The 27,681-nt window shown below is 39.6% G+C and overlaps 1 protein-coding gene and 1 non-coding gene across 8 annotated transcripts in view; both read right to left on the bottom strand.

Moving 5' to 3' along the window:
- Window positions 1–27,681, bottom strand: part of MAPKAP1 (MAPK associated protein 1) — a 249,295-nt gene that overhangs the window by 144,232 nt on the left and 77,382 nt on the right. The window contains exon 1 of one of the 7 annotated variants that reach the window (XM_046022733.1): window positions 5,234–5,240. The exons of the other annotated variants lie outside the window; for them this stretch is intronic. The gene's annotated coding sequence lies outside the window, so the exon portion shown is untranslated. Of the gene's footprint in view, window positions 1–5,233; window positions 5,241–27,681 lie in introns of those variants that run through there. 7 annotated transcript variants of the gene reach the window in all.
- Window positions 16,154–16,285, bottom strand: LOC123953687. The gene has a single exon (XR_006820941.1). It is a non-coding gene; the product is annotated as a small nucleolar RNA SNORA72 (small nucleolar RNA).

Here is a 27,681-nt window from a genome sequence, read left to right as displayed (position 1 = left end):
ACAAAAGGAGTGAATTCGGAGGCGTTGCCCAAGGAGAAGTGTTAGGAGACCAAAATTCTAGAGAATTCTGCCACTGTCAGCTGACTGCAGGGCAGATGGTTACACGGCACTCCTATGAATCCCTTTATCTTCTATACTGAAATAGCAAGTGTGGGGAAAACTGTGAGAATAAATATGGTAGATACTTATTCAATGAATGAAGCACTTTATCTTTTTAATCTTCTAATTCCATCTTGAGGCACTGATGATGGGAAAAAGTACCTTGGACAAACACTGAAATTATGTATTTTTTAATAAGGAACCTCTTCTGAAAAAACTCAAGGTGGTGGCAGTCAGCTCTACCTAATAGTCCCCGTGCTGCAATATTTAGAGGGAATCATCTAAAACATAAAACAATCCATCAACATAATAGAAAGTAATTAACTTATAAAAAAAAAAAGGTGACCAAAGGATTAAAAGTATTCATCACACATCAAGGCAAGCAATATTCCAAAGACCTAACATCTAACTATTAAAAAGCAACTAGCAATAAACAAAGATCATATCATACAGTTTCACTGCATGGCAATTTATGCGTGCGACAATACGGAGTTGGAGAAACGGAGGCATAGACAGAGCACAAAGAAGTGGTCAATACAGAGATAGGGAAAAATGGGTTAGCATCATCTTTCTCAGTCACTCAGGCATGCAACGAACACCCACTGAAACATCATGTTGGACTCTGAAGACAAAATCAAGCGAGACTCAATGCAGATAGACCCTCATCAAAGTCACAGTCTGCCAAAGAGTCTACGCTGTACTATGTGATAAAAGCTTCGAGAGGGGGAAGGTACAGGCTGTCATGACAGCTCAGAAGTAACCCAGACTAAAAGGGGTTGGCAAAGGCCTAGGTTTAAAAAAAAAGAAAGAAAGAAAGAAAGAAAGAAACCCTTCCATTCAGCAGAACCATTAACCTAAGGAAAAGATGCTTACTGTATTTAAAAATATACCATACCAATACACAAAAAATGAACCGGAGTTCTCTGTGAGACATAGGATTGTGAGTGATTTTAATTTTCTACTTTACATTTTTCTGCATTTTCTATGATGAGCATGTATTACTTTTCAATCAGAAGTACAGTAAATGTTACAATTATAAACAAAAAAGGATATAGAAAGAACCACCATATGGCGCTTAAAGAGTTTTAGGTAAGAGAAGAGAGGATCAGTTTTGAAAATGTAGTCTATGTTAAGTCATCTGGCAAAATTTATTAAGGACACACTATGTGCCAGGTGCTGTGACAGGCTATTGGAAAAAATAAGCTGAAAATATAACTCAGACACCTTCCTATGGCAGGCTAAATAATTTTTATTTCAAAAAATAATAAAAAGTAAGAAACCTACAATGAGCTGACAAATCTGGAGCTGAACAACACTCTCCAGAGCAGCCTCTAAATCAAGGAATGCCCCCAATTCCGGTTTCAGAACAAAAAGCACTCCCTGTAGCAAAATGATTCCTCAACACAAATGCAATTCATGAAGACCAACCAGACTCCAGGGTTCACGTCCCACGGCCTCTGCATGACTTGATGGCTCTGCAAATGTGGGCTGGAGTCTGAAGCTCCACACGTCCAAGGCCGATTTTCTTCATCAGCTTGTCTCTTACTCCATGTCCCAGCTCAGTTAGGGCTTTCTTCCACTCTGTCACTCAGGCTAGGGACCTTACTTACTTAACTCCTCTTTCTGTCTCATCAGTCTCCAACCCCTCTGAAATGTCTCTCAAATCCTTTTCCCTCCCATCCTCAGCAGCGCGGCCCTAGTTCAAGCTTCATCAGGCCTCAGGGAGACCACTGCATGCAACAGTCTCCCAACTAATTCCCTGTTTCTAAAACCTCTCCTCTCTTCCAAACTGTTATCTCCCTTCCGCGATCAATGTGGTTTAACTCAAATCATTGAACAGGCCAGTCGCCAACTCCGTAAGAAGTATATGATGCTTCTCCCCAGTGTCAGCAGGCCCATTTCTTCGCAGGGCATTTAATACCCATCAAATTCTGGTCCCAGTGTATCTTTGCTAGAGCAGACGAACAGTAGTTAGGAGGAGCACGAGACTTGGGGTCAGCCAGATCCAGGTTTAAATCCTAGCTCTGCTACTTCCTTATCCTCTAGACTTTAGACATTAGGCAAGTAACTATACCTCTCAGAACCTCTACTTCCTTACTTGGAAAAGCAAATAAGATGTATATAAAATGCCTGGCCCATAGCCACTGAGCAAGAAATGTACCCCTTCTTCTGTCAGCTTCAAATGTCTCCTCTTCCAAGAAGGTAGAAGTCCAAATTCCCTCTGCTTTGCTCACTACAAGTTTAACTTGCACAACCTTATGGTTTAACTTTTTCTCTACCTACCCTCACCACCTCCTTTCCACCTTCTTATGCAAGTTTGAGTTATGCAAAGGGAAAAACTGTGCCTCACTCATTTTGCATTCTCCTAGGACATAGCATGTAGTAAGGGTATGGCATTCAGCGTATCTTTCATAATGAACCCACCAGACCTAAAGAGCACTTCTCTCCTGCCCAGATAAACTGGCTACACCTCTTCTACTTCCCAGATCCTGTTCTTTAGGAACCGCCTTTCCTTCTCTAAAATATACTCAGAATCTAATAACAGGTCTGACATAGTAGTTACTTCTTTATACTGATGGAATAAATGATTAGTATTCTTTCAACACATGATTTTAAATACCTGCACATTGTGTCATACAGAGGTACTATCAACCTATTCCCTCCTTGTTAAATACAGACATTGTTTCTAATATTTCACTACTATAAATAACATTCCTGTAAACATTCTCTTACTTAAATGTTTGGGCACATATTCCTCAGAGTAGATCGCTGAGTCAAAGAGTATGAATGTTTTGGGGCTTGTGATACATACTGATCAGTCTTCTGAAAACCATTTTTTTTTTAATATTTTATTTATTTGACAGAGAGAGATCACAAGTAGGCAGAGAGGCAGGCAGAGAGAGAGGAGGAAGCAGGCTCCCCGCGGAGCAGAGAGCCCGACACGGGGCTCGATCCTAGGAACCTGGAATCATGACCTGAGCCGAAGGCAGAGGCTTTAACCCACTGAGTCACCCAGGCGCCCCCTGAAAACCATTTTTATGGCAAACATGAAGGAGCAATGTTATGAACCACAGATCATCCAATTGATATGTAGTTCATAAAATGTAAAAGCTTAAAATTTTAAAATAATTTCAGTATATAGAATGTGAATTGATACAGAACTGAAATATATATAGAATTTGAATATGATGATGAGTTTTATTACATCTATACCTAGGTTTTCCCCATCTGATCTCATTAATTGGAATAGCCTACAATTTGCTGCCTATCATAAAATTAATTTCAAAATTATGGACCTGATAGTTTCCAAAATAGGGAAAGCAAGAAGAACAGAAAGTATTCAGTTCAAATAATCTTGAATTAAGAAACATCCATATAAAGTGAAATAGCTGGGGGCACTTGGGTGGCTCAGTCAGTTGGGCGTCTGACTCTAGATTTTGACATAGGTCATGATCTCAGGGTTGTTAGATTAAGTCCCAATGTCGGGCTCTGTGCTCGGTGTGGAATCTGCTTGGGATTCTTCCTTTCCTTCTGCCCCTCCCAGCTGTTCCTGCTCTCTCTCTCAATAAATAAAGAAATAAAATCTGTTTTAAAAAAAAAAAAAGGGAAGTGAGCTGAATTAAGTCTCAAGGACAGAAGGTTCAGTTAGTAGCACTACTTAACATCAAAGTTTGTCAATAATAAATTGAATATCAGAGCTCAAAACTGTTGCTAAGTGTTCAATTTCTCTATCAAGAGAAAGAAACAGAAAGGATAGCTTGGCTTCTGCAATTAAAGAGACAAAAAGCAGCTAACGTTATTCCATTAGTCACAACTGCGCAAGTAGATCATTATATGCAATTTTAATGCAGAAATAAATATATCGGTGTATGTAGACAATGTAATGATGCAACTTGATAAAAAGGTTATTTGCAGCCCTCAAAAGTTAAAACTCTCTTAAAGGAATGGCTGTAGGCCCATTTCACCAGTATCTTCCTTCCCAAATTCCCTCAGCCAGGACAAAGGATGCTATATTCTACCAATTTATGTCCTAGTCTTTACTTTATTACTATTATTTTTTAAGTAGGCTCCATACCCAGTGTGCAGCTATAGCTTAGTCTTTAAAACTATGGTATCCACATACCATGGTACAGAGGTCTGAAATCATCATTACTCTGATGATGATTAAGGGACTTTGTTTATTCAGAGTAATGATTCTGAACAAAATCTGGCCTATGGTCTAAGCCAGGCTTAACTATGAGACATAAAGAAGGTCTACATGGTGGGGGGGGGGGGGGGACACCCCGAACACCAGATGGTAGCATTTTACTATCAACAAAATGCTGGCTTTATGGGCTCACAGAAAGAACTTTCTCACATTCAAAATGATAGCACTGAATTTATGAACAGATTTTGTATAAAATTCTATGACAAATCCATTCAGAGCTAGGGGCTTGGCTTTGTAGTGCTATCTTAACCCTCAATAAATCTGGAACGTTTAAAGGCTATTAAATTAACATTTCCCTGATCTGGCACCTGTAGTCAAGTTAATTTGTCAAAAACATTTCTACAGTTTGTCACTGGACACTGTATTTTCTGACAAGTTAAGTTTAAAATAAAATTGACAAAATCTCATTAATTTCCTCTGAATCACCAACGTTGGTTCCATTAAGCTTTATTATTAAGAACGTCAACTGTCACTCTTTTTTTAACAAGGTCAAGTTCTGATGCGGGTATTTCCAGGATCCTTATATTAATAGCAGCTAGTAAAGCAGTGCTGTGTGGTGGTTAAAGGCATTAAGTTGTGTAGTCAGAAAGAACTGGGTTCAATTCCCAGCAAAGCCATTCACTGCGTGTCCTTGGACAATTTTATTTAACCTCTCTGAGTCACTATTTCCACATGGAAACAGATTATAAAAGTACCACCTCATGGAGTTGTTCAAAGGATTCAATGAGACACTATGAGTATTAAAAACACTTAGGACTGTGTCTAGTCCATACGGAATGCTCAAGAAATGCTGGCTGTTTAGGTTTCTTTCCCCCCTGTTTTCACATTCACAGCCTTAAAAACAAACAAAAAAACCCCACAAAACCTTATTGCCACTCACAGATTTTTAAAATGGCAAAGAATTTTAAGACTCATTCCCTCTAGAACCTTTCCATCAAATGGCTGTCCTACAACTGCTCCTGAATACCTTTACTAATGAAGTCCCTGCCACCTCCAGAGGCAGACACTTAGCTTCAGTCTCTAGGCAAACAGTTTTGTTGGCTGAAACATGTTTCCATCCACTGAGGTACACTCTGCAGATTTTACCCACTGATCTTAGTTCTAGCCCTCAGGTACCTGAAACTAATCTAACTCCACTTCTACAGACACCCTTCATATATCTGAGGGCTTCAAACAAAATAACTTTGTTACTAAGTACCATGGAGTGAGCCAGACTATAACTATAATCCTTTTAAAAGTATAACACAGATTGGAAAATACCACTTCCATTTGTTTTTCTTGGGCTAGTGATTTTCATAATTTTTCTTTTGACAGCATCTATGGTAAATGTAAATCTATAGTCTTGGACCCAAAACAGGAAAGGGAGTTGTTGCTCTCAGTAAAGGTTTTCTCTATTAAAAATAAATCCTCCATATTTTGATACGCTGACAGAGTCTTCTTCCACTTTTGAAAAAAATAAAATCCCTACAGCTCTTGGTTTAAACAATCTAACTGTTACCAAGTGAAATTTGAGTAATAGGCTGGAATAACTCTTTTTTTTTGAAGACACCAACTTGTTCAAATACAGGTTAAGGAATTTGACAAAAGGCAGGAAGGATGAAGGTAAAAAAATGAAAGCTTACCTATAAATTGATTCAGGAATAACAACCATTTTCTCAAAGTTTTAAATTCAGAAAGCAGTTCCTGATACTGTCGGTTTTTACCATCATGGGTTATATTCGCTTGGTAACTCTTTGCAGAGTCTACAGAACTGGTCTGGACCGTGGCCCTGCCACCCTCGAGCTGTGCAACCTTCGGCAAGCCCATAACCTCTCTGAAAGTCAATTTCCTTAGCCATAAGACAGAAATGAAACGGCAGGGTGTATAAAGTAAAAATAAAAGCATGTTAAAAAAACACTTTGAACTGTTACACAGATGTCAGTTATTTCTCGTTGTTACCTAAGTTGTTCATCAGACCAGGCAGATCTTTAGATAAATCATCCCTTCGAATAAACAAAATTGAGAAGCAGACACAAAAGGGAAAGGTCTCTATCTCAGTCATTAAGAGAGAAAAGCCACTGCATCCTCTTCTCCTCCAACCTGGGGTTGGTTACAGCACATGCCAGAAGGTGCTCTCACACAAGTACAATCCAGCCATCTTAAAGCATAATGGAATGTAAAGTGTCCATTTTGAATTTTCATAGCCATTGTGGGATTCTTTAGATCATTAATGTTACACAGCACTTTGCATTTAATTATACAAACAATGGCTTCTATAATGATGATAATATCAGGGAAAAGTAATTTGCATGAACTAAGCCCCATCACCTAGGGTAAGTATAGGGACCTCTTCATTATTAAATCATTTATATAATAAAATCAATATGCTTTAAAAGTAAAAATAGGTTTTTTAAAACCATAAAGAAGAGTTACATGTTTTAAACTCTATCAATTACCATAATATAATGAGCCTTTTTAAGATTTAATATCAACTTTTAAAATTAAAACTCAATGGAGAATGTATACTTGGCTCCATTACTAAATGATGTATCTCTAGAAAAGGTTACAGTACAGCTATTATCATTCTCCTAAATTATGTGGAAAAGTTGGTACAACCCTCCACTACCCCCAAGGACAATTTGATTCCAGATATAGTGAAGTATTTTGAGGATATAAAATTGTATAACTATTGAAGGAAATAATTCAGGTGCATATATCATATTCATTTCTTGCAGGGCTTTAGTTGATTAAACATTACAAATTTTTAAATGTCAATATACACTTTAAAAATTTCACTCTGTGTCCTTAATTCCGAACGGTTTTTAGAAACCCACAAATTTCTACACAGTATGTTCATGACTAAGTGTTTTATCACTTTAAGATTCAATATTTCTTAATGATATAATTCAAAACTTTTACTGAATCATTATTTAGTAAGTCATAAAAACCTCTTAAAATTAAATCCTTCATGCACATCTAGCTTATCCAAAGTTAGGATTTAATTAGATGGCCTTGTCACAAATGGGCTTACTACTTTATTTGCTCAATCAGTATATGTCTCTTCAGTAATTATAATTAATTCAAATCCCTGACGCACCTCCTAGCAAACAATGTAAAAACATCAGACAAAATGAAAATAAATAGCTTTACATTTCTCCAATTACGACATTCACTTTCATCCTCAAAATGCACATGTGAAATAACTGGGATAGGTGTTATTCTGTGTAGGAAAAGGCCACACAAAGAACCCACACCTCTGGTGACAGAGAAAGATGCTTGTCTGCAGCAGAAAATATATTATGGTTTTGACATTATGAAAATGATACAATGCCGAAGAGCCATTTGAGAAAGTTTGCTTTTAATAGTTTGCAAATACATGTTGAAGTACAAAGATCAGCAAGAAAAAGAAGAGCTAAATTATTATTTATCTAGAACAATACTTCCTGTGGGAAAGATTCACTTCTAAGTATATACAAAATTTACAATTGCGAAGCAGCCCAAAAAGTATATCAGGCCTTTATCCCACATACCTCTCAGATAAAATGAAAGGAAAAGTGGTGGCAGAAAACTTCTTTTTTTTTTAATAGAACATCTTTTTCTTTTTTTAAAAAGATTTTGTTTATTTATTTGACAGAGAGTGAGATCACAAGTAGGCAGAAGCAGGTAGAAAGAGAGGGGGAAGCAGGCTCCCCGCTGAGCAGAGCCTGATGCAGGGCTCAATCCCAGGACCCTGAGATCATGACCGGAGCCGAAGGCAGAGGCTTAACCCACTGAGCCACCCAGGTGCCCCAGAAAACTTCATTTTTATTCATTCATTCATTCATTCATACATTTTTGGAGAGAGGGAGGGAGACAGAGACAGAATCCAAGCAGGGTGAGGGACAGTGGAGGGAGATAGAACCTTAGGCAGGCTCCACACTGAGCGTGGAGCCTGATGTGGGGCTTGATCTCATGACCCTGAGATTATGACCTGAGCCAAAATCAAGAGTTGGATATTTAACTGACTGATCTACCCAGGGACCCACCCCCTCAAGAAAACTTTATTTTTAAAAGTGAGAGGACAACAGGATCCACTGGATAAAACTGTCAGCACCAAGTAGTTTAAAAAATTAAAAGCCCTCCACCAGTCACACTGCTCACAATTAGGTAATCAGCCTAACAACACGAAGGGAAAGCTAGCCAGCTACAGAGCAGGCAGCCTTAATGGGAGGTGGGACTAGGCACCAAGACCCCATTCCTCTGAATGCAGCCTCTTGTGCTGGCCCCACAGTGCTCTCTGCAAAGGGCAGGTCACAAGTGCTGCCTGCCATTGGTCGGACACCTACCAGGGTCCAACTACTTTTCATACATTATCTTGTTTAATGCACCCAATAGTCCTATGAGGGTTGCTCGCTCCCTTTTAAAGCGGAAGAATGAGAGATTCAGGAAGCAGTAGGCTGCAGCAAATCCCTCAACTCGGGGGAGGGGGGAGACATCATGCTAACCTAGGTCTGTTCAACTCTAAAACCTTACCCCCTTGCTGAATTTCATCCTGAAGAACTCTGGGATAGGCCTGGGTATTTAAGGAAAATCATAATGGCTACTGGTTCATGCTGCAGCCACTGTTTTAGATCTGGGAGTCCTGGACAGTAGATCGGAAATAGCCTTCTGGCTGAGACCCACACATCAGGTCTGAACCTCTTTTCCTGCGGCCCTGCCTGTCACATGCACGTGATGTTCTACAGAGACCACTGCTACTAGAGGGACACCAGGATACCCACTTCCAGGAGCAGTTACCTCTCATGTGTACAGGCAGAAGGCAGAAACTATTTTGGATTTCCTTGCCTTTGGGCTCATAGAAGGGGCTCTATAAATCCTCACTGATTATGTTTCGGAGGTAAAACACATGGCAACACTAGATCCACAAAGAGCAGGCAGAACCCTCTGCTCTAGTTTCCAAAAAGCAGCGGTCCAGTACCAACTGAGGAGCCCCAGAGTATCCTTCCTTCTGGATTCAGAGTCTCATCAGTAATTGTTAGGTGTATCTATTACTGAATGTGGCTACCCAGGTGGCAGTACCCAAATGTGCTCTGATGATGAAAGGAGGGAAACAACAACGCGATCCCCGGAGAGCCCGGCAAACAGCGTATGACATCAACGTGGCATCAAGCTCCAACACAAGCAAAAGGTCTGGTGAGACAAAGGCTCATCTCAGGTTGCAATTCTCTGTGGAAACGGGCAGCCCAAGACCTGCTCACTTGCAGAAACTGACAAGGCACTCGGGTACCTGGGTCTCCTGGGTTTCACCTCAGCCCCCTGGCATTATTTCCCTCGTGTTCATCCCGAGCCTTAGTCTAATCTCCTCTGAGGTCCTAACTAAACCAGACGGAGGGAGAGTCCGGATTTTATCTTATTAAAATAGATATGGCTAATTTGTCTTTTCAAATTCATTTTAAATTAAATTGGATTTCCTCGGAAGGCTGCTAGGTCAGTTCCCCTGCTGCGAATGCAGGACAAAGGTTAATTGCACGCCCTTCGCCAGCTCTTCTGCTCTCCTGGGCAGGCTCTGATAACCTGCCCCCGAGAGGTGGGGAAGGCTTTGGTTTATTGGGTGATAATGTTGCCATTAAAGCCATTTACCATTATGCCAAGAAACATTTTATTTTATTTTTTTTTTACTAAATAACAAGATATGATAGCAATAATAAGAATGAAATGCAATTATGTTACCAACTGATGGTTAGTTATTCTCAAGCACAAAACCCACAGACTAGGACCTAACCCATTTGTTTCCCTAAAAGGCCCCAAAACATGCAAAAGTATACACCCTCCTACAACCAACTGTTTTCTGGTTCCAGTGTGAAATTCCATTAACGTTTTCACTTAATTTATCTCATTTAAACTGTCTATGTTCATGAAAATTTAACCCAGTAATTCCCTGTTATACAAAGCATAACAAAGTATGAATATTTAAATACAATGTAAATAAAACACTTTATCAATTATATTTTTGTATTCTAAATTAGTGACTTCACTTAGCATGTCTGCCTTGCACAGCGCCACACTATTTTTCAATTAAAGGTCCAGATGTTTCAAAGGCTCCAGTAGGCAAAGGCAGTTATGAGAAATGCTTTATCTGCATTGTAATCATCACCACCACATCAGCTCCAGGCTGCATTAACATACTCATGTTTTATTCCAGCTCCCTTTCTAACAGAGCAGGTAATTATACAACACAGCAAAGAAACACAATCCTAAGAGCTGGACAATTTCCGTCCAAGCATCCACCTGAGTAACACATTTTCATACATAATCTTAAAATCTGAGGGAACTGCTTATTAGAAACAGTTGACCATTCAGAGTAATGTTTTAAAAATAAGAGTGAATCACAAACATACCAAATTTGGCCCCAAATACTCTCAAAATGCAGGAAGCCTTGTGCAGACACATTTATGTATACTGAACACCAACCAGAAGCTTGTGCGTATGAAAACCATGATTATTTGTTATAATCTAAATCATTTATACTCATTTTTAATGCCAGTGTCATTTCTTAAATAAGTCTCTTTTTGTTCTTGCTATCCAAAAATGACAATTCACCTGAGCTGAGACTGAGCAAGGAGAGCCATTGTCCCTGTACCTATTAGATTAAAAAATAACACAAGGGCAGAACAAAATGCAATTCTGACTGCTGCAACAAACATGCTATTGCATTTATTACTTAATTAAATGACTCCCTTTCCCCCAAATGGAAAAGAATACCCTGTAAGAAACACTGCTTTGCTTAGGAAACACAGTATAATCTAATGGGAAAAGATAGTTCCTCGTTGTTAAGAAAAACTAACAAAATCACTTTAATTATAATTTTTTAAAATTATTCTACCCGTATTTTTGTATTTTGAAATATTCCAAGAGGAAATGTCCTAATGAAGACGCTATTCAAAAGATAAATGCCTTTACAAACATTAAAACCTCCGCGGGTCAAATCCTGGCAGGTAACACTTCAGCATCTGAAAGCAGACAGCTTCTGTTCCTTTCTGAAGGAACCTTAGGTGGAACATTTTTAATACATCACCATGTCACTTTTTAATGTGCCCCAATCTATTAACCACATGGCAAACTAACAGGGATTTTTAAAATATGGGTTTTATGGCTTTGTGCTGGTGATTAATTAAATAAATAGCCACTGTTTCACAAATCATCCCTCTAATTAGTCTAAAACAGACACTGCATTCACTGGTACTGCCGCCATCTGAAGCTCACAGAAGGGCAGGAGTGGTGCGGCACGGTCGCATCTCTGCACTTTGGAGCCCACTGTCGCAGGCTCCACGGCTGGCATCCCACCCTGCCACCCAGAGGCAGAGGTGCCATCTTTGCAGGTGCTGCAGTCAGCTGGAATTTGATTCCAGCTGCTCAGAAAAGATGTTCTCCTTAATTATTCTCCCTCACCCTAAAGGAAACAATGGAACAACAAAGGAATAAAAGTGCAACCTCCAGCTGCAAACAGTTGAGGTTTCACCAACACAGCTCCTAGACTGAGTAAGAAAGTTGGTTCTGGTTATCTAGTTTAGGAATAAGTATGGTGCTAGGTCAAAGAGGCATTCCTTAGAACTCAAAACATGCCATTCTCTTAAACTCAGATATTAAGGAATTACTTCCAAATCTTATTACTTAAAAGACTGGGGTCACTTTTAAAAGCTGATAAGAATTCAATCTAACTTGTTTTAGTAGCATATTTTTAATAATGGTAATTCCTCTGAAAGCAAATTAAACTTAGAGATAATTTTTAGTGCCAGGAAAAAAAAAATCAAATGGGAATATCTCGAGAATCCAATTTTCTTCAGGAAATACATTAATCAGTTTCTTAATCTTAGTACTTAAACTTCATTAGGTAGATTTAGAGAAAAGAAGGAAGGAGAGAGACGAAGAGTGGGTGGGAAAAACTGAAGGAAGAAGGAATGAACGGAGGGAGGAAAGGAAGAAGGAAAAGAAAAGGGGAACAGGTAAGGGGGAAGGGAATAGGCAAGGAAATGGGAAAATTCAATAGGAATAACAGGCCCAAATGTGCTACAGAGTATTCTATAGAAAGGCTGTCCTCATTTCCCCTCTAGGAGACCCTGGGAGGGAGGAAATGGGGTATAGTAAAAAAACATCTGGTCCCTGAAGCAAGATAGACTAAAGGGTCCTATGCTCTTGGCTAAATCATATAATATTATAAATCATATAATCCTGTTTAGCTTCAGTTTCCTTCCATACCGTACAGGATTTTAGCCCCTACTCTACACAAATTATATAGGGACATGAGACGCTGTGACTAAAGCACCTAGCATACTCCTCGCACAGAACAGATGATCAATAAATGGTGGGCATGATGGTGGCCATGAGAAATGGGTTGAAGGTAGACCCTAAATTACTTATTTTCACCCTCCAGCACCTTTGTGAAAGAGCCTAGGTGACTGTACCAACACTGCACCTGCTATATTTCAAATATGAAAAAGAGAGATGAAAGCACAAAATGTACATGAACACAGAACTACCATGTATGCTCACTGTAGAAGAAAACCCAAATCCCTATCAAGAAGAAATAGTACAGTTTCTTTAACTTTCACCTTTAATGGGCACAGAGATAGGGGAGGGGTGTTTCTGAGACTGTTTATGTGGCAGAAATTGGAAGGAAAATGAATGAGCTTTCTGAGGACGTGGAGAAAAAGGAACACTTGCGCACTGTGGGTGGGAATGCGAACTGGTGCAGCCACTGTGGGAAACAGTGTGGCGGTGCCTCAAAAAGTTAAACAGAAAACGAACCTACATTCTAGCAACTGCACCACTGGGTATTTACCCAAAGAATAAAAAACACTAATTCAAAGGGATACACCCTTATGTTTATACCAGCATTATCTTCAAGAGCCAAGATATGGAAGCAGCCTAAGTGTCCATCAATTGATGAGTGGATAAAGAAGATGTGGCATGTATGTGTGTGTACACACACACACACACCCCCATATATACACACAATGGAGTATTATTCAGCCATAAAAAGGAATGAAATCTAGGGGTGCGTGGGTGGCTCAGTGGGTTAAAGCCTCTGCCTTCGGCTCAGGTTATGGCCCCAGGGTCCTGGGATCGAGCCCCGCATCTGGATCTCTGCTCAGCAGGGAGCCTGCTTCCCTTCCTCTCTCTCTCTGCCTACTTGTGATCTCTGTATGTCAAATAAATAAAATCTTTAAAAAAAAAATGAAATCTGCCATTTGCAATGAATTCGATGGAGCTAGAGAGTATTAGGATAAGCAAGCCAAGTAAGTCAGTCAGAGAAAGGCAAATACATATGATTTTACTCACATGTGGAATTTAAGAAACAAAACAAATGAGCACAAGGGAAAGAACGGGGGAGAGACAAGCCAAGAAACAGACTCTTAGAACTATAGAAAACAAACTGATGATTACGAGAGGGGAAGAGGGTGTGGGGAATGGATGAAAGAGGCAATGGGGATGAACAAGGGCACTTGTCACGATGAGCACTGGGTGATGTATTAAGTGTTGAGTCACTGCACTGTACACCTGAAACTAAGATAACACTGTATGTTAGCCACCTGGAATTAAAATAAAAACTTTGAAAAAAAAAAAAAGAAAATGATTGAGCTTTGGATTCAACAAGATCTGGCTTAAAATCTGGCTTCATTACTTACTAGCTGTGTAAATTCAGGCATGTTTGTTCAACTCTGAGCGCCTCAGTTTCTCCTTCCCCAAACGGGGAAAGTAATATATACTTTATAGGGAAACTGGGAAGAATGAATGAATTAGCACAGTAAGCACTCTGGCATATATTAAACACTCAAATAGTTTCTATTACATTAAGCTGAATCACTTTAAACTGATGCCAGTCATAGTTTATTACCTACAAAAACTGTAATTCCACATGGTTTCACCTAATACTACAGTGACTGAGATAGTAGGCATGAACTGGAAAAACAAGTGAACATTCTCAAGAATGCAATGAATTAAATTATACTCCTATCAAAATAGGAAGGCAACTAACATATAAAAGGTGTGCGCATGTGCGTGCACGCACACGTGTGTGTGTGTGTGTGTGTGTGTGTGTGTGTTAAGTATCAAGCCCAACACAGGGGAGATCAAGACCTGAGCTGACATAGTGAGTTGGATGCTTAACCCACTGAGCCACCCAGGGGCCCATAAAAGGAATCTTTTAAGACCGGCTCATGATTCCAATAATATAGCGGCTAATATTTATTAAAAACTTACAACATGGCAAATACTATCCCATATATTTGATGTCTATAATATTAGCTTAGGTAATCCCAGAAGAACTCCGCAAAACAGATTCAACTATTCTTCCATTTTACAGAAGAAATGGAAGCCTAAAGAAATGAAGTAACTTGTTCAATGTCACACAGCTGGTAAAGCCATGTCAACCTGGAGCTGTCTAACCCCTGAGCCCGAGTTCTTATGCACCACTTCAAATTGCCTCTGAACACTGCAAAGCTGCTCGTTTTGCTTTTAGTAAAATTACGGTTGGGAAAGGGACCAGAATAGGTATTTTTCCAAAGAAGATATACAAATGGCCAATAAACACGACAAGATGCTCAACATCACCAGGTAGAAGGAAAATGCAAGTAAAAACTACAATGAGATAGCAACTCCTACCCATCAGGATGGCTACTATCAAAAACCCCCAGAAAACTGCAAGTTGGTGAGGATGTGGAGAAACTGGAAACCTTGTACACTATTGGTGGAAAAGTAAAATGGTAACGCCTCTGTGCAAAATAGTATGGAGGTTCCTCAAAAAATTAAAAACAGAACTACCAAATGACCCAGCAATTCCTCTTCTGGGTATATACACAAAAGAACTGAAAGCTGGGGCTTGAAGAAGCATATGTACCCACATGTTCACTGCAGCGTTATTCACAACAGCTAAAACATGAAAACAACCCAAGTGCCCATTGACAGATGAATGGATAAGCAAAATGTGGTATATACCTTATATACCTTATATACCTGAGCCGACATAGTGAGTTGGATGCTTAACCCACTGAGCCACCCAGGCGCCCATAAAAGGCATCTTTTAAGACCAGCTCATGATTCCAATAATATAGCAGCTAATATTTATTAAAAACTTACAACATGGCAAATACTATCCCATATATTTGATGTCTATAATATTAGCTTATATTTCTCAACCTTATAAAGTAGGGAAATTCTGCAATATGCTACAACATGGATGAACTCTGAGGATTAGGCTAGGTGAAATAAACATCACAAAAGGACACATACTGTACGATTCCACACGTATGAGATACTTAAAGGAGTCAAAAATCACAGAGACAGAAAGTAGAATGGTAGTCGCCAAGGGCTGGGGTGGAGAAGGAAAGGGGAGTTATTGTTTAATGGATATAGAGTCTCATTTTTACAAGATGAAAAGAGTTACTAAGACAGACAGTGGTGATGATCATACAGTAGTCGCCCCTTACCAGCAGTTTCGCCTTCTACAGTTTCAGTTACCTGTGGTCGACTGTGGTCCCAAAGCAGATGGATCCTCCTTTTGAAACGCTGTCAGAAGGTCAATAATAGTAGCCTAACGCTACATCCCAATGCCTGTCACTCACCTCACTTCATCTCATCACGTAGGAATTTTATCACGTCACATCATCCCCAGAAGGATGAGTACAATAAGGTATTTTGAAAGAGAGAGACCACATTCACATAACTTTTTTTTAGTTTTATAACTCATTTAAGGGCAACTGGGAATCATCAATTAGCAATGGTTATTTACAAAAGTTATTACACTAGCTGTGCTGTCATTTCTGCAGGATGATCAGATACCTAGAGTCACAGACATTTCCCACATATGACACACTGTATAAATCTGACTTGGTTTCTCACCAGCATTGATAAAACCAGATCTAGGGAAAGAACTAGGTCTGGGGACATATGCATGGTCTTAATATATCAAATGTTTAGCCTACCCTGATTATTACAAAATCAGAACAGTGAGAATATTCAAAAACTTACAGTATATTGTTATAGTTGTTCTTTTTTTTTTAAGATTTTATTTATTTATTTGACAGACAGAGATCACAAGCAGGCAGAGAGGCAGGCAGAGAGAGAGAGGAGGAAGCAGGCTGTCCTCAGAGCAGAGAGCCCGATGCGGGGCTCGATCCCAGAACCCTGGGATCATGACCTGAGCCAAAGGCAGAGGCTTTAACCCACTGAGCCACCCAGGCGCCCCAATAGTTGTTCTATTTTTTATTGTTAATCTCTTACTGTGCCTAATTCATAAATTAAACTTTATCTAGGTATGTATGTACAGAAAAAAAAAAACCAATAGTACATATGGGGTTCAATACTGTCTGCAGTTTCAGGTATCCACTGGGGGGTTCTGTGGATAAGGGGGCACTACTGTATGATAGGACGAATGCATTTAATACCACTGAACTGTACATTTCAAACTGTTTAAGATGGTAAAACAAAAAACAAATCAACAACTTTAAAAAACTGTATGACGACAAGAAGCAAATTCTTTACAAACCACTTTCTGGGCCGTCCAAAGGATGGACATATCAGAAGGGAAGCAAGCCCCAGAAGTGAGAGCATTTCATACCAGCACCTGGAGTGACTAGGAGAGTGGTACATTAAAAAGCTCCACTGTAACTGTGGCATTCTAGGGAACCACTTCTCCCGTATCATAGTGTTATTTAAAAAGAAAAAGAAAAACAAAAACAAAAACGCAGACACGCTTCGAAATCTGCAGAAAAAATCCTAAAGTTTTAATCAAACAGCTGCTGTGTTCCCATTATGTTACACTCAAGCCTTTTCACTCTGTGACAAAAGCAGCAGAGCGTTTCATTTATCTGTTTGTCTACTTATGTTTACATCTTACTTCCTGAACCCTTCACGTGCGCAGGGCGAACGTCATCACAGAAAGGGAAATGGCACTGGCAGTGGATGCTCTGAACCCACTCCCCTTAAGAAAGAATCCAAGTCGAGGAAATCCCCAAACGCCGTGCTTTCAAAGCCAGGATTGTAAAAGCAATCACACTTGCATTTAAGGCTTCTTGGAGCCGCCTCTGTGGCACCAAAATCCACCAAAGATAAAGAAGATGTTTGTGCTAAGTTGGGAAAGTGGAGACATCAGCATTTGTCTGCCTTCAGCCCATTATTTCCGCTCCCAGACAGCACCTGATAAAGCATCGAGAGTGTTCTCTTCTGCGCAGCCACTGCTCCTGTGAAGCCTGTGTTCGGGGGTTTCCCTGGGGTTTCCTTTCCGACAATTGCAGCAGAGACTCTGAGAGGAGCCCAAACGAGCTGCCTTAACCTTCCCGTAAACTGATATTTCCATAGAGGATTAAGACAAACGTTTCAAATAAGCCAATTTCCTTTACTAAAAAACTAAAGTGACAATAGTAGTACCAAGAGAAATATGCAAAGACAATGAAAAGACACATTTTTCTTGTCTTTGGGCATGCAAAAATACAGAGCAAAAGGTTAGATGGAGGTGGGCTACACGATTTCCTCTTATTTCTAATGCTTTACACTGGAGCCTAATGAAAAGTTATACAAGAATTTCACTGAGGCCTGGTCTACTGGGGGAAGAGGAAAAAAGTCGAAATGCTTCATATTATCTGATATATGCTGATGCTGCATGGTATGTATTTCTGTATTCTTGTTTATTATAGATTTTTCTATTCAGAAGAAAATAACTGTATCTCTTTTCCAATAAGGTACTTCCAGAACTCTGGGGATGCCAAACAGTTCCTTGTTGAACTGGTAAGAATGAAAATCCCTAACTATCCTTGAGGTCCCTATAGAAGGGAACAACCATCCTTCTAAAGCAGCTCCCCTGGGCCATAGGAAGTGAGAACTCCCTCTGGTCCAAAGAGGTAGGGATATATGCTCCCGGACTAAATAAACAGAACACAAAAGAAAAAGCCAGAGCGGAGAATATCCTTACTAAATCCAAGTCCTGGAGAGCTGAGGGGAGCCAGAGGGCCTTCTTGGCTTTGCTCACCTGCCAAGCCTCATACTGCTTTTCTCCTCATCTTCTGATACTGTGGTACCTGTCTTGCTTTTCCTTTTATGGTTGTGTCTCCCACATATCCGTATTTAGTTTTACACTGTTACATGTATAATGTGAGATATTTCACATTTAACACTCTGTATTAACACCCTGAACACTTCTGGAAAGAGAATGGCTAAAATTAAAAACAGCTAACATTTACTCTATGTGTCAGGCACCAGGCTGAGTCCTTCACATATATTACCTCTTTTGATCCTCAAAACTGCCCTTACTTATTCTATTTTACAGATAAATAAATATTAAGAAGTTAAAGAAATCATTAAAAGTCACATAGCTAGTGAGAGAACTCAGATGGAAACCCAGGTCCTAAGGGACTCGAAAGACCACAATCTTAAACTTATTATAATTTGCCCCAAAACCAGCATATATTTTTAAAACTTTCTTGGGAGGGGAAAAGCCTTGTATTATATTTTTGAATCAACAGTTTCATGAAATCAAGAACAATGACATATTTATGCATAAACTGTCTCTATCTTTCTCATCCTTTTAAAATACTCTTCCTACAACATTTAAGACAAAACATTAAAAAAACATGTTCTAGATTACTAAAGGACTTCTAATTCAGCCATATGGCAAAATATGTACCCTGACCAACAGCCTAATGAAAAACAACTAAAGAACTTGATAAAATGTAAAAATATTCATTTTACCTAGTTCAACAGGTTGGCAGTGTTTGAGGAATTCACAAAGGTCCCAAACTTAAGTGAAATGGGCAACCCAGAAAAGAAAACACAACACAATTTTTTGCCAATATTGATGGTATTTGCCAAACAAAGTGATATGAAGTGTCTACTTTCCTGGTCAGGTGGATACCCAGTATAGCCCATCCATAATCTGTAATAAAGCTGGAACTCCAAAGATCTACATGTGAAAGGAAATTAGAATTAAGGTCCCCCACATGACAAGGGAAAATTTCATGTCTAAACAAAAAAAAATTTTTTCCTCCTGAGAATTTATAACCACAACTTTCATATAAGATTTTCATGCCAAATTCACATTACCCGATGGATGGACCAGAAAGACTCCAAACAAGAATTTAAGGTTATCCTGGGGGTGCCTGGCTGGCTTAGTCAGTAGAGCATGCAACTCTTGATCTCAGGGTTGTGAATTTGAGCCCCATGTTGGGTACAGAGATTACTTAAAAAGATATAATAAATGGAAGGAAGGAAGGAAGGAAAGGGAACAGGAGGGAGGGAGGGAAGGAAGGACGGACGTAAGTAAGCAAGTTAGTTAGTTAGTTGCCCTGGGTTGTTAATAACCCCAGGTACCAGACTAAAGCTAACAAAGCCTTGTAGGAGGAACCTACATGACTCAGTAATCTCAAAAGAAAAGTTGCAGAAAATAAGTTGTTACAGCCTCAAATCATAAAACATAGAAAGCATCACATAAGAGACACACAAAGACTAGAGCCAACAAAATGATCAGAAACAGAACATAAAATACAGGTTTAAAGAAAAATTTTAAAGTACTAAAAATATGAGTAAGAGCAAGAAACTGTAAAATCTTATCCAGGTTGCAATCTGATATCATGGTTGGGTAAGAGAATGTCAGTATCCTTAGCAGATACAAGCTAAAGTATTTAGGAGTGGATGGCAATTTTGAAATGGCTAAATAAAACATAAGTAAAGCAAATACGGAAAAATGTCAACAATTAATAAACACAGGTGGTAGGTGTAACGGTGTTCACTGAACTACTACTAGGAAAATAATTATTAAATGTTTCATAATAAAAGTTTTAAAATTACCAAACAGATTTTTAGAAGATCAAAATGGAATTTCTAGAAATGAAAAATACAATGACTAAAACTGCAAGTGCAATGTATGGGTTCCCTAGCTGAAAAGGGAATATGTGAACTGGAAGACGGAACTGCAGAAATTACCTAGAATGTAACCTGAAGAGACACAGAGAAAATATGAGAAGGAGGTTAAGAGACAGGGAAAATCAAGTAACATTCTAACAAGTTTAACTAGAATTGAAGAAGAGGAGGGAAGAATAAGGTGCAGAGGTGATGTCTAAAAAGAGAGTGGCTGAGAGTTTCCAGAACTGGTAAAAAGATACCACTGCACAGACTCAGAAAGTCCAGTGAAACCCAAAGAGGAAAATCAAGGAAAAAAAAAGAAAATCTGCATTAAACATGAAACTGCACATTTATCAGGCAAATACTAACCAAATGGAGCTGGTATAGCTATGTAAATGGGGAGGGTTACCCTAGAGATAGAATCACAAATCACAAATAGTTCAATTTACCAGGAAGCAATACTTCTGAACTTGCATGAACCTAAAAACATAGCCTCCTAATATGTAAAAGAAAATCTGTCTGAACACTAAGGGAAAACAGGCCATCAACGAAGTGAAAGATTCTAATGTATCTTTGTCTAATTGACAGTGCAGGCAGACAAAAAATATCAATAAAGATACAGATTTTAACAGCATTAACAGGCTTGACCTAATGGACATATTTAGAATCCTGCAACTGAGAGCGGCAGTTTTTCCAGCAATCTTTCTGGGTTCACAGGTAATATTTATAAAAAGTGACCTACATCAGTGGACGTAAAACCATGCTCAACAAATTTCAAATAATTGGTATCATTAGGCCATCTTCTCTACCACAAAACAATAAAGTTAGAATTAATAACTAAAAAGAAAAATTATAAAAACCTAATAGGTTTGGAAATTGAGAAACACATAAATAATTCATGTATCAAATAGGAAGTAATAGGTATAAACAATACCTAGAGATAGACATATCCAAAAAGTGTGAGATTATTGAGATAAAGCTGAAGGAAGAAGGACCCGTACCTCTCTCTGCACCAGGTAAAAACTGTAATGATTCCCCCAACCTACCTATGGCCATTTTGCAATCATACACTGACAAAGAGGAATACCAACACTTCAAGAACCGCTGGACATCGTTGAAGCTAAAAATGGACCATGGCTATATTAGACCCATTCAGGAGTGGCCTTAAAAGACAACAGTGATACTGGGGTGCCTGGGTGGCTCAGTCGTTAATCATCTGCCTTCGGCTCAGGTCATGATTCCAGAGTCCTGGGATTGAGCCCCCATGTCATGCTCCCAGCTCGGTAGAAAGCCTCCTTCTCCCTCTTCCACTCCCCTTGCTTGCGTTCCCTCTCTCACTGTGTCTCTCTCTGTCAAGTAAATAAAAAATTTTTAAAATCTGGGCGCCTGGGTGGCTCAGTGGTTTAAGCCGCTGCCTTCGGCTCAGGTCATGATCTCAGGGTCCTGGGATAGAGTCCCGCATCGGGCTCTCTGCTTGGCAGGGAGCCTGCTTCCCTCTCACTCTCTCTGCCTGCCTCTCTGCCTACTTGTGATCTCTCTCTGTCAAATAAATAAATAAAATCTTTTAAAAAAATAAATTTTTAAAATCTTTAAAAAAAAGAGACAACAGTGATAGGGAGTCTTCCCAACAGTCAAGAGTTTAGGACATGTTTGTTCATCTTCCTTACATCAAAGTGAAGGCATGTGTCAGGAGGTTAAAATACGTAGACTCTTGGGAACTTGGACCTCAGCAGAGTCCTCATTACTCTACCCAGTAAGAGTGACTGACTGTGCGAACAACGGTTTATGCTGAACACCTCCTTTCTTTCTAGGACTCTGGAATTTTGGTATATGCTAGGCAGAGGGTGCCCATGTGATGCGCTTCCAATAGAAAACTATGGGCACTGAGTCTCTAATAAGCTTTCCCAGTAGACGATATTTTGCCCATATTGACAAAACTCATTGCTGGGAAGAATTAAGCATGTCCTGTGTGATGCCACTGAGAGGACTCTTAGAAGTGTAAACCTAGACCTCATCCCATTTGCCTTTTCCCTTTGTTGATTGTACTTTGTATCCTTCCGCTGTAATAAATCACAGACTTGAGTACAACTATATGCTGAGTCCTATAAATCCTCCTGGTAAATTGCTGTCTGGGAAATTCTCAACACAGACTTGCTTTAACTTCAGCCAGTCTCTTTGTTATTGGTCTCTCCAATGCTGGCACAATGGACCCGTGATTAGAGCAGCCATGGTGGCAGAGACTGAGGGTATATACAGGCCCAACACCATTATTTCCCACTCAACAAGGCTGATATTGCTACTGCCTACTGTCTATCCAACCTGACAGCAACAGAGAAAAATGCTGGGTCCCTAACACAGCATCATCACTAAGAAGACCAACCAGCCAATTGGTGGCAAGCTGAATGCACTGGATCCCTTCTACTCTGAGAGTGGTTTTGGAAGAGACTAGCACTTATTCAAGTATGGGCTTGCACTTCCTGTTAGTATTGCCTCAGCTAGCACCAATATCTCAGACTGTTTGACCCACCAAAGTGGCAGCCCACCTAATATTCCACCAGACTGAGGAAATCCACTTTATAGCAAAGGAGATGTTAACAGTAGCATACAACCATGAGGTCCTTTGGTCATGTCAGACACCACACTACCCAGAAGCTGTCAGTATAAAAGAGTAATTGAACAACACATTGAAGGTACAGATAAGGGACTAGCTCACAGATGACACCATGTAAGGCTGGGATGCCATTTCCAGGATGTTACGTATAGACTAAAAATCAACAACCATTATATGGTATTTTGTCCCCAGCAGATAAAATACATGGTTCTAGGAACCAAGGAGAAGAAGCAAGATTAGCCATTATGGGGGATGCTTCCTATCTCTGGAAATCAGGGCTCTGTGGATTTAGAGAACCTGGCTCCCAAAGCGAGAACACGTCCACCAGGAGACACAGCAGAAGTCCCACTAAATGCTAGACTATGGCTGCCCCTCATGCTCTTGTGTCAAGTGATATCAGGCAAGAAGAAAAGCACAATCCTGACAGGAGTAATTAATTCTCATCAGGAGAAGGTAGGGTCACTGTTACCTAACAGGCAGGAAGGAACACATCTGGCCAGGAAATCTTCGTGTGCATATTTTGTTCCTCTTTTGCCCAATTTTGCTGGTAAATGGACAAATGAAGTAGCCACAGCCTTTGACCAGGGACCTGGACCCTCAGGGATCAGGGTCTGAGTCATCATACTATGAAAGCCACCAGGGCAGCAGAAACGCTAATTGAGACTGAAGGGACTAAAATGGATACTTGAAGAGGTGGATGGGTATCAGCTGTGACCTCAGGAGCAGTTGCAGAAATGCGGACTACAGCTTATTCCACTAACCTTCCTTGTACAATTTGCCCCAAAGAAAAGAAGCCCCCATGGATGCAAAGGAATGGTCCCAGAATTCTAAGAAGCAAATAAACACAAGTGGCACCAAGGGTAGTCCCTGGCTGCACCACCCAGATGCCATCCTCAGGAATGAAGGGCAGATTCTCCAACTGTGGCATGGCTACCATCAGCTGCTAGTCCTTTCTTGGAATTAAATAGAATGATAGAGCCCCCTTGTCCAAGACCACACCCCCTTCAGGGTGCCCTAGCAAGGGCAGCTAGGATTCAGTGACAAGTCAGATGCAAGGAATATAAAACCTAGCAGTCTTACCCCAACTTGCAGCAACCCTGAAGTGTCATCCTAATTTCAGAGTGCCCCATGAGTCAGCACAACTCCTCCTTCTATTCACGAAGAGCTGTTTCCTCCTCTTCTCCCCAGAGATGTTGATCCAAAAGCATTCTCTAAAAAATTTCCTGCATGTGTCTCTCTACTTCAGATTCTGCTTTCCATGGGACCTAATCTGCTACAACAGATTATTGGCAAGTTCTAACAAACATTCAAAAACAGATAATGCTACTATTTCCCATATTATTCAATGGTACTGAAAAAGAATAATTCCTGTCACTCTATAAGGCTACCAAAACTTTGTAACAAAACCTGAGACCCGGAGTGCCTGGGTGGTTCAGTCATAAAGCATCTGCCTCCGGCTCAGGTCATGATCCTGGGGTCCTGGGATCGAGCCCCCCATCGGGCTCCCTGGTCAGTGGGAAGCCTGCTTCTCTCTCTTCCACTCCCCCTGCTTGTGTTCCCTCTCTCACTGTCTCTCTCTGTATCAAATAAATAAATAAATAAATAAAATCTTAAAGAAAAAAAGGATGCATTCATTAAAAACAAAAACAAAAACCTGAGAGGATGAGATAGGAATACTATAGGCCAAGTTTACTTGTGAACAAAGGAGGCAAAAATCCTCAAGAAAATATTAGTAAACCAATCCAACAATATAAAAGCCAGGATACTTGATGACCAAAGTTTGTTTTATTTTGTCATATGCAAGGCTGGTTAAACCAAGAAAACAAATTTATATAATTGATCAGATCACAAAATTAAAGGAAAAAATAATATGGCAGTATACATATAGAAAAAGCACTCAGTACATTCAACGCTCACTCATGATGAAAATATGATAATCTTAGCAAACTAGGAGTAAAAAGGACCTTTCTTATTCTAACATAAGCCATCTACCAAACAAGAAACATCATTCTTAATGGTGGAATATTGAAAGTCATGTCTTTAATGTCAGGAACATAGCAAGATTACTTTTTTCAGCACAGTATTAGGGGTCTTACCAGCTCAGTAAGAAAAGAAAAAAAAAGTATAAGGATTAGAAAGAAAACAGAGAGACTATCATTATTTGCAAATCGTTGACTCCAGAGAAAACCAAAAAAGGTATGAAATAGGGTTACTAGAAGTTTACCAAGATTGTTGAAATTAAACCAATGCAGAAGAATCAACTGCCTCTGTTAATGATGAAAATCTTTGTGAGGTGAATAAATATAACGGGGAGGAGGAGAAAAAGAATGAGGAGGAGGAAGAATGAACTGCTGTTCATATACACCAGCAACAAACAGACACTGATTTAAACGATATTGGAAGCAGAATAAAAAAATTTTAAGTATTTGTAAATTCATCTAAAAAGGACAAAGACGTCTATGGAGAAAATTATAAAATCTTATTAAAGACATTTTATAGCCTTTAAGTAAATGAAGAGACATACATGCTTAAAATAGTAAAGATATCAAGTCTCCCAAATTAATCTACAAATTCTAGTCCAATCAAAATCTTAACAGGAATTTTTTAAAAACTTGACAAGCAGTTTCAAAATTTATATGGGTGGGTCAAGAATACACAGGATGCTCATAATTAAGGAAAAAAAAAGAGTTTTAGGGGCTTGATTTACCATATATCAGAAATTGTTTTAAGTCTGAAATAATTAAGATAGTGTGATATTAACCTAGGGAAAACAAACCACTGAAAAAGAGAGTGCTCAGAAACAGTACCACACAATAAGGGAAGTTTGATACATATGACTGAGCTAGCGCCATGGACCAAGGGGAAATGAGACTTAAATAACAAGTGCCCAGACAACCAATCAACCGCTCAGAAAAAAAAACTGGAATTGCACCTTTACCTCACATTACACATCTAAAAGAAAAGAAAAAAAATAAAAAGAATTCCAGACAGATTATTTAAATATATAAAACTTAAATACAGGGCGCCTGAGTGGCTCAGTAGGTTAAGCCTCTGCCTTCAGCTCAGGTCACGGTCTTGAAGTCCTGGAATCAATTCCTGCATCCGGCTTTCGGCTCAGCAGGGAGCCTGCTTCCTTCCCTCTCTCTCTCTGCCTGCCTCTCTACCTACTTGTGATCTCCGTCTGTCAAATAAATAAATAAAATCTTAAAAACTTAAATACAACATATGAAATATCTTTATGATCTTGGGGTAGGGAAGGATTTCTCAAATAAGACAAAAAAGTATAAATGATGAAGCAAAAGACTCATAAATTTGATACATTAAAAATAAGAATTTCCGCCTGGGTGGCTCAGTGGTTTAAGCCGCTGCCTTCGGCTCGGGTCATGATCTCAGGGTCCTGGGATCGAGCCCCGCATCGGGCTCTCTGCTCGGCAGGGAGCCTGCTTCCCTCTCACTCTCTCTGCCTGCCTCTCTGCCTACTTGTGATCTCTCTCTGTCAAATAAGTAAATAAAATCTTTAAAAAACAAACAAACAAACAAAAAACAAAACACTACAAGGCATGTGGGTGGCTCAGTCAGTTGAGAATCTGCCTTCAGCTCAGGTCATGATCCCAGGGTCCTGGGATGGAGCCCCCCATCAGGCTCTCTGCTTAGCGAGGGGCCTGCTTCTCCCTTTCCTCCCCACTCATGCTCTCTTGCTATCTCTGTCGCTATCTCTGTCTCTCTCAAATAAATGAATAAACTCTTAAAAAAGAAAAACACACCACAAAGATAATGAAGACAAGCCACAAATCAGAAGAAGATTTCTGCCATAAAATGGTTGATATCTGCACACATAAACATGTTTACTATCCAGGGGCACCTGGGTGGCTCAGTCGGCTAAGGATCTGACTCTTGATTTCAGCTTAGGTCACGATCTCAGGGTCATAAGATCAAGTCCATGTCAAGTTCCACACTCAGCAAAAAGTCTGCTTGAGAGTCTTTCTCTTCCTTTCCTTCTGCCCAACCCCCCCAATAAATAAGTAAATCTTTCAAAAAATGATAAACATAAATGGGCAAAGGATTTGAACAGTATTTCACAGAATAGGAAATATCAATAACCAATACACACACACAAAATTCCAGTTATAATCTGAGAAATAAATGTATCACAATGAGATATAATTTCATACCTACAAGACTGGAAAAATTAAGTCTGCTGGGATAACTGGGACGCTTAAACATGGTGTAAATGGGAATAACCACTTTGGGAAAACAATTTGTTATTATCTATTAAGGCTGAAGCTGCATTCATATCCTATGACCCTGTAATTCCAAATCTGCATGTATTCTGGAACAGGATTTTTGAAACCATGGTTCTGAGGGTTGGGAAATCAATTTAGGCAATTCTGACCAATATTTTTTTTTCAAGATTTTAATTATTTATTTGACAGAGAGAGAGAGAGGGAGAGAGAATAAGCAGGGGGGGTGGCAGGCAGAGGGAGAAGGAGAAGCAGACTCCCTGCTAAGCAGGGAGCCCAATGTGGGGCTCCATCCCAGGACGCAGGGACCATGACCTGAGCTGAAAGCAGACACTTAACCAACTGAGTCACCCAGGTGCCCCAATATCTAATTAATTACAACAGACTAGATTACAATAAAAAGTATCAGAGTACCTTTGCATTTAGTGGAGGTAAGTATTCTAAGACAAAATTTTGCTTCCAAATGTTATATATTCATACATATGTGTACATCACACATTACAGGTATGTGTGCTGGGTCAGGATATAAAATGTATCCCCCATTATGGATGTGATTCATGGCCAAACATGTTTCTAAGCCTCTGCCTTGCTCTAATTCCTGCACATGTACATTATTTATAAACAGTAATGTTTGTGGTAGCAAAAACAACCCAAATGTCCATCAACAACAGAAC

Source organism: Meles meles, chromosome 11 (genome assembly GCF_922984935.1).
Source record: "Meles meles chromosome 11, mMelMel3.1 paternal haplotype, whole genome shotgun sequence".
Lineage (NCBI taxonomy): Eukaryota > Metazoa > Chordata > Mammalia > Carnivora > Mustelidae > Meles > Meles meles.
Note: the sequence above shows the minus strand (reverse complement) of the source record. Positions and strands in the feature narration are given on the sequence as shown.